At 36.2% G+C, this 6,890-nt stretch overlaps 1 non-coding gene across 1 annotated transcript; it reads left to right on the forward strand.

The window, feature by feature from the left end:
* The first annotated feature begins 383 nt into the window (after positions 1-383).
* On the forward strand, positions 384-490 carry LOC145565266 (small nucleolar RNA R71). Its single transcript, XR_014095000.1, has one exon. It is a non-coding gene; the product is annotated as a small nucleolar RNA R71 (small nucleolar RNA).
* The last annotated feature ends 6,400 nt before the right edge of the window (positions 491-6,890 follow it).

Consider the following 6,890-nt stretch of genomic DNA (forward strand, 5'->3'; position numbering starts at 1 on the left):
AGGCATTAACTTGCTCCACGGAACTCCTACAATCTTGTTCCTAATGACCTAAAATACCACAATTTTCACAGAAAGCCTCATTAGAATTATTATTAATCGCAGAAACATTAGCTACATTAGCAGTGCTCAGATTATCTAATTTTTGGCAAATAGAGGTCAGCTGAGCTTGCAAAAAGGATAAAGAGTCAACCCTATGTTTCCCCTTGTTAGCAAATCCTCTAGGATTCCCATATTGGGAATTATGTATCGCCATATCTTCAATAACCTGACCTGCATCATCAACATTAAGATTCATAAATCTCCCATTAGCTGCAGAATCTAAAATTATTCTAGAAGAATTTCCAATGCCATTATAGAAGGCTTGGATTAACTACCATTGTGCTAAATTATGATGAGGCCATTTTCTTTGTAGGTCCTTGAACCTCTCCCAAGCCTCATATAAAGATTCATCGGCTTCTTGGGCAAAGTTTTGAATCGCACTCCGTAGTACGGCTGTTCTCTCTGCAAGATAGTATTTATTATAAAAATTCAAAACAAGAGTTTCCTAGTCAGTTATACCAAGTGCAGTTCTATTTAAGCCATTAAACCACAATTTAGCTTTTCTAGTTAAAGAGAAGGGAAAGAGAATCTCCCAGTTTTGGTCTTGAGTGACCCCGGCTTGCCTGATGGTATTACAATACTGACAATAGTCGGCAATGTGAAGATTTGGGTCTTCACCCTTGGCTCCACTGAATTGCTTCCTCTCTATCATCGTTATAAATTGAGGTTTAATTTCGAATTGAACCCCATCAAGAGCTGGAGTGGGAGTGAGATGTGGAAAATCTGAAAGCTTTGGTTGTGAGTAATCACTAAGCTTCTTCGGAACCGCCATCTCTTATTCTGTGTCTGATGATACCTCTAAATCGCTAGAACCAGTTGGAGGATCGCGGTGATTATTATTATTTTCACCGGAATCCGCCAGGATTTGCTTCTAGAGATTTTTCTGTCTATGGAAGGAACGCTCGATCTCAGGATCGAATGGGATGTACCCTGATCTGGAACACCTGGGCATAAACAAAAAAAACTAGAAGCAAATGTTAGATTTGCCTCAAAGAACTAACGTTCTCTGAGACTAAAAGAAAATAACCTAGACTACAAAAATAATCAGAAATAGAAATAAAAATCGTTTCCCCGACAATGGCGCCAAATTTTGACAGGGTAAAGTCGTATCCCCTAATCAAAAGTAAATACCTAAGTCCTTTAACTAAAGTAGCTAGGGAAGTAGGGTCGAACTCCACAGGGAAACAAGTCTTTTTACTCTTAATTAATTACTATAATCTAAATTATCTAAGTAACCAATATTTTTGGGAATAAATTCTATACTACGAAGAATAAGTTAAGGGAGAAAAACAATAATAAGAAGGCCTAGGGTCACAGGTTCACCAATAATTAATATTCCGGGATAAAACATAATAATTAATAATTAAAATTGCACAAATAACATGATTAACTGGCTCTCGCAATTTATTAATCAACATAAATCTAACAGGCTCTCGCAATTTAATAGATCTAAGTTCCTATTAAAAATAGCCTTTAATATTAAATTAACATCTGCTCAATTCATCAATTCAATATTGCTAAACATTCACAATCAAATTACATCTGCTCGATTCATAATCTAATTGCAAAGAATTAAAACAATTCAATAAGAAATTATCATGCAATACCAATAATCAATAATAACAAATTATCCCTTCATATTAATTATGGATCCCCATAAACCCTAGAATTAAACTACTTACACATAATACAAACTAAACTAATCAAAGTAGTAAAACAAGACATGATTAAAGGAATTAAACAAACAACTAAGATTAAGAGAAGAGAAATCGTTATCAAAATAAATATGGAATTAAGAGTAGATTAAGAACAAAGGTTTAAGAGAAAGAAATCTAAGAAAACAATTAAGACAGTAAAGAGAGAGAGAGAGAGAGAGAGAGAGAGAGAGACAGAGAGAGAGAGAGAGCTCCTAAAAACGTATTACGAAGGAGTATTTATACTCCGTACAAATCCTAAACTAAAACTAACAAAAATGACGCTAATCGTCTCTTAATAATTACACGCACCCGATCGGGCGAGGCACCGTCCGATCGGGCGCGCCTTTTTGCTCTTCAGGTCAAATCTCGCGCCCAACCGGGCGCGTCACCGGGAGCCGACCTTAGCTTCTCCCTCCCGGCCGGGCGCGCCTCTAGGCGCCTGCCTTTTTGGCTGGGCGGCTCTTTTGGGCCACTAATTGGACTACGATTGGGCTCCAATTCTTCGGGCCAATCTGGGATTCCTCTTCCGGTCTTGAATACTTGGTCCAAATGCCCCGATATCACTTATACCGAGCCCTTAATCACCGGTTCGATGGCTCTAACCGGTCCTGGGCTATAAAGTGTGGTCGTGCTTCTCAAATGTTCGTGATAGCTCCAAAATATCTTGGGAAAATAGTCCAAAAGTGTAAATCCCTACAAAAGTGAACAAAATCTACGAAAACACTAGAAAACACCAATTAGTAATAAAAGTGGATCTAAAGAGCCAAAAACACTACTAATTATGACCAAGGGACGGGGGTAAATTACTATATAAAATAGACACATCAGCAAGCATTTAACTTGCTATTTGGACTAGAGAAAAATCATGTCGCAATAATGACCAATCAAAACGCCATTCAAGATAAAGCTTTTGACCCAACCTCGTTGATCACCCCTTCAAACGAAACTTTTAAGCATGGATGGAGGAAATCTTTCAAATGGACCAATCACAAAGGCGATAAATTTAAAATCGTCACAGGCGAAGGGAAGATGTTTGAAGAATTGGACGATGAATCTATTATAGACTCTAGGGAAGCTGAAAATTTAGGACTGTGGCCATTATTGAGTCTTTATTTTGTAGTTCTAAGGACGAAGATCTCAAAAAGGATTCTTCTCTTGATGTACTCTCTTTTGATTTTAATAATATGAGCTCTATTTCCGAGTATATGCCTTCTCTTGAATCATTCGAATGCTATAACAATCAATCTAATGAAGATGATAACATTAATAAATTGGTTGTACTAATGAATGAACGAGAACAAAAGAAACTTATTTTTGAAGAAAATTAAATAGTTAATATAGGAACTAACGAAAATAAGCGAGAAGTCAAAATTGGCTTAACTCTAAATCCGGAAGAGCGATTGACCCTCATATCGACGCTCAAAGAATTGGAAGACGTGTTTGCTTGGTCATACAAGGACATGCCTGAAATAGATTGGGAAATCACGGAACATACCATTCCCTTGAACCCTACTTTTAAACTAGTAAAACAAAAACTTCGACGAATTAAACCTGATTTCGCATTAAAAATAAAAGAAGAAGTACAAAAACACTTGGACGCCGGTTTTATTCGCATATGTTATTACCCAGAGTGGGTAGCGAACATCGTTCCAGTCCCTAAAAAGGATGGACGAGTTTGCATGTGTGTCAACTATAGGGATCTTAATAAAGCTAGCCCTAAAGACAATTTTCCTCTACCACATATTGATATATTGGTAGATAACACAACTGAACATGCGATGTTATCCTTTATGGATGGATACGCAGGTAACAACAAAATTTTAATGGAAAAAGAAGATGAAGAAAAGACATGCTTTATTACCCCTAGGGGTACGTATTGCTACACAGTTATGCCATTTTGTTTAAAAAATGCAGGAGCTACGTACCAAAGAATGGCTACGACTCTCTTGCATGATATGATGCATAAAGAAATAGAAGTGTATGTGGATGATATGATCGTAAAATCCAAAGATAGAATGGGACATATAAAAGCTTTACGCAAATTTTTCTCTCGCATAAAAGAATATAAAATGCGATTGAATCCAAAAAATAAAGTCAAATTACAATACATTAGTCGATTTATGGTAAGTTACTCGAATACGTAGTAAGCACACATGGCATCGAGATTAATCCCTCTAAAATAAAGTCAATTGTTGACATGCCTCCCCCTCAAACAGAAATAGAAATTATGGGATTCCTTGGCAAATTACAATACATTAGTCGATTTATCAACAAATTGACTATGACTTGTGAGCCAATATTTAAAAAATTGAAAATAGAGGAGAAACATGAATGGGACGATCAATGCCAAAAGGCCGTTGAGAAAATCAAAGATTATCTAAAAAATCCACAAATTTTAGCACCACCAGTACCCAAACTACCTCTTAGGTTCTACATTACAGTTACAGACACAGCCACAGGCGCCATGTTAGCACAAGAGGTAGAAAAAGTCAAACGTGCAATATATTACATAAGTAAAAAATTCATCCAATACAAAACAAAATATAGCACCTTGGAAAATACAAGCCTAGCATTTGTGTGGGCAACCAAAAAGTTACTATATTATATGTTACCAGACACTACTCATGTGATTTCTCAACAAAATCCGATAAAGTATTTGTTTGAACAACAACCCATACAAGGAAGGATATCAAAGTGGTTGGTGATTTTAACCGAATTTAAGCTAAAATATATTCCTGAAAAATCAATGAAAGGAAAAGTGATTTTCGACTTTATGGCACAACATCTAATTCAAACAAGTCATGCAGAAACTACTCATCTTCCGGATGAAGAGATTCTCATGACACAAGATGACAAATGGGTAATGTACTTTGATGGTACGTCTAATCAAAAAGGATGTGGCGTAGGAGTGTTACTCATAAGTCCAGAGGGAGCACATATTCCAATCTCTGTTAAATAAGACTTTGAGGTTACTAATAATGTCGCAGAATGTGAAGCGTGCATTATTGGATTAGAAGCAGCAGCTAGTATAAGTGTGCAAAAATTAGAGGTATATAGAGACTCTAGTTTGATTATAAATCATATATTAAAAAAATGGAAAATAAAGAACTCCACAATGATATTATACCAAGCACACCTAGAGCAACTCATCCAGCATTTTGAACATATTGATTTTAAATATCCCCCAAGGGATGACAATCAATTTGCCGACGTGCTAGCAAAATTAGCCTCAATGATCAACAATCCAGATCACTTAAATATGATGCCATTATGCATTGATAGAAGAGAAGAACCAGCGTATTGCAACGCAATAGAGGAAATAAATGACATTGAAGGAGACAATCCGTGGTATGATCATATCCTCCAATATATTACTCATGGCACATATTCCGAAAATACTTCATCGAAAGACCAACGAGCCTTACAAACTCTTGCGGCCCAATATGGTCTAATAAATGGTCAATTATGCAGAAAAGGACCTAATAGTCAAAGCTTATTATGTATAGGCCAACCGAAAGCCACACGCCTTATGGAAAATACTCACAAAGGTGTTTGTGGACCTCACATGAATGATAAAATGCTTTCAAAAATAATTTCACGACAAGGGTACTATTGGTCCACTATGGAACATGATTGCCTACAATATGTTAAAAAATGTAGACATTGCCAAATTTTCGCTAATTTACAACACCTTCCACCATCCGAACTATACAATCTCACTTCCTCTTGGCCTTTTTCAACTTGGGGAATTGACATAATTGGAAAAGTCTCTCCAACAGGATCAGGAGGGCACGAGTACGTATTAGTTGCCATTGATTACTTTACTAAGTGGATTGAGGCTGCTTCTTACGTGAATATCACTTCTAAACATGTCGCAAATTTTCTCTACTGAAATATTTTTTAGATATGGAGTTCCACATGAACTAATTAGTGATCAGGGATCTTAATTCAAAGCTGAAGTCGAGACCCTCTTAACTCGTTATAATGTAAAACATCATCACTCATCCCCATACAGACCTCAAATGAATGGAGCCGTAGAATCGGCAAATAAAAATATAACAGTCATCACTAAAAAAAATGGAAGAAAATTATAAAGACTGGACGAATAAACTACATTTCCCATTATGGGGTTTTAGAACGTCTATACAGACATCAATAGGAGTAACTCCATACTCCTTAGTTTTCAGAATAGACGCAATTCAACCAATCGAACTGGAAATACCATCCCTATGCATCGTAATCGAAGTGAGCTACCGGAAGCTGAATGGGTAATAGCGAGGTATGAAGAGCTTTTATTCCTCGATGAACGACGATTAAGAGCTTTGCATCATGTTCAAGTCTACCAAAGGCGCATTGCGCGTCATTTTAATAAAAGCGTAAAACCTAGAAATATAAAAGAAGGTGACTTTGTACTAAAGGAGGTTAGGGGTCCACCAATTGATCCAAGAGGGAAATTCAAACCTAATTGGATAGGTCCCTACCGCGTAATTGAAATCCTATCAGGAAGAGTCATCAGATTAATTGATATTGGAGGAGATGAAATTCGCCAATTAATAAACATTGATCGCCTTAAGAAATATTACATATGAAATCCGGATAAAACTCTTTCACTCATATAACCATTTTTAATTAGCATTCAATTGAAAGATTCTAAGTGTTATGCATTTTACCGAATAACACGGTAAAATACATAACACTTGGGGGGGGGGGTAATTTAGAAATAATAAACCGTTCTGAGTGTTCAAATGTTTTTGAACATTACGAAAATATCTTTACACTTGGGGGGGTAATAATATTACGAATTATTTTAAAAAAAATTCGAGACATTCGTAGCACAGGTGTCGTGTGCAACTGATTTTGTTGCGCGCAAGTTCGCGCAACTCCGGACATATGCGCGTCACATGAGGACGAACTGTGAACCCGAGATTTTTTCTTTCGAATGAAGTTGCGATTTCTACTTACGGTAAAAAGAGGGTGTTTCTTAAATATAACATATACTCGGAAAATAAAATTAAACTTTGATTTAATTCTTTTAAACAAGGTTTGATTAATTTTTTCATTAATTTCTATCTAAGAGGTTAATGAAAAAAAAAA

The sequence above is a fragment of the Chenopodium album genome, chromosome 1, assembly GCF_948465745.1.
Source record: "Chenopodium album chromosome 1, dcCheAlbu1.1, whole genome shotgun sequence".
Classification (NCBI taxonomy): Eukaryota; Viridiplantae; Streptophyta; class Magnoliopsida; order Caryophyllales; family Amaranthaceae; genus Chenopodium; species Chenopodium album.